Raw genomic sequence first — 1642 nt, forward strand, 5'->3', positions numbered from 1 at the left:
TGGCCAAATAGTTGAACATCTGCTAATTCCAGCACATGACCATGAGAGTTACAGAAGCATGTCTGGTCACTGCAATCCAAGAGAGGAAACATTGCACTGTTCCAACCTCCTTCCCAACAGTTAAACCACACCTATCCTGGTATGCCTCACTCCATTTCACCTGGTTAACATATACAAACAAACAAATAAGGAAAGCAATAACAAAATTTTAGCATCAGTTTAAAATGCTCATATAGTTCACCAATCTCACATTAAAACTCATGTGCTTTGGCATGGAACACCAAAATAAAGGACTTAAAGAGGGTGCTGGAACTTTGGACAGCTTTTTGCAACTCTTTGGAGGTAGTGTCATTAGTTAATGTAGTCCACAAATCTTCCTGTCAAGAACAAGTACATGACAGTTTATATCTTCTAATCTAATTTTACTAGGTGAACATCAAAGAGCTGTTTTCTTGTTAATTTAGTTTCAACACATACAGTTTAAAGTACCTAGTACCTCCTTCTTGCAAATACTATCCACCTTGTATTGCACAGACTCCCACTCAAGAATATCTAAGAAAAATAAATGTCTGCTGAGATCTTGGCAGTCTATTAAAAATAATTATACCAACATCTTTTCCACCTACAATGGAAAGAATATAAAAATATTTTATGATATCAATTAATTACTTGCATGACCAAATCTGAGACAAAAAGGCCATCATTATGCCTTAGTTTAAATAAAACCAAAATTTCACTCTAGCCCACTGTCACCTAGGTCTACAGATACAGGGACTAATGGAAACAATGAAGTACACACCAACAGTCACTGGAGCAAGGCCCTCTCACAGTTGGGACGATTGGAGTTCCTATGAGCTGTACAAGATTAAAACAACAGAAAATTAACATTAATAACATTTCAACTTATCCCAAGACTAGTAGACAAGCAGCATAAGCAGACTTCTAATTTCCTGGACTCCAATGTGGACAGTCGAATCAGTTTATGGTCTATAAGGTGTCATACAAATCAGACAAAACAAAATACTTTCTGAAAAAGAAAAAAAAAAAGGTTGGCCACTAATCAACACATAAAACAAATTGTTTTAAACAGTTTACTCAAAATATTTTGTGAGCTTATACTGTAGTTTAATGTTTTTCATAAACAATAGTAAGAATAAAACTAATGTGTCTCTTTCCGTTAATACAATAGTAGTGGAAGAATAAATGCATGTAAATTTTATCTCATACATATATGCCTTAACATTGTAGATATTTAATATACATGGAATGAAAAACTAACCCTTTATTGATTCCAGATTGGTCTTGGCCTTCCTTACACAATGTGTCTGTGTCTTTCTCCACCATACCCTTGGTTCAGTTGTCTTTACTGAAGTTGTCATCAAGACTTGAGCTTATAATTGAAATCTTGATCAATCCGAGTATCAAGGTTCAAAAGTTGCTCTTGAAGTTCTGAATCACTCATTGTGATAGGCAGAAACAGACTGAAAGACACAAGGATTAAACAAACAAATACAAATGTGTTAACAGAGATAGAGAGCGACATGTGCAATTTAACAATTTGCCTTTACCTTTTGCTTATTAGAAAATTGGAAAATTGGATTTAAAAAAATTCGAAGAACCTGAAAACAAAATATTCATATCT

General features: G+C 34.2%; 1 long non-coding RNA gene across 1 annotated transcript; it reads right to left on the reverse strand.

Annotated features, from left to right (window-relative positions):
• Positions 1 to 291: 291 nt before the first annotated feature.
• LOC130245481 (uncharacterized) lies at positions 292 to 1326 on the reverse strand. The gene is made up of 3 exons (XR_008839335.1): positions 1280 to 1326; positions 800 to 855; positions 292 to 377 (listed from the first exon to the last, which is right to left on the reverse strand). It is a non-coding gene; the product is annotated as an uncharacterized LOC130245481 (long non-coding RNA).
• Between the last annotated feature and the right edge of the window lie 316 nt (positions 1327 to 1642).

The sequence above is a fragment of the Danio aesculapii genome, chromosome 18 (assembly GCF_903798145.1).
Source record: "Danio aesculapii chromosome 18, fDanAes4.1, whole genome shotgun sequence".
Classification (NCBI taxonomy): Eukaryota; Metazoa; Chordata; class Actinopteri; order Cypriniformes; family Danionidae; genus Danio; species Danio aesculapii.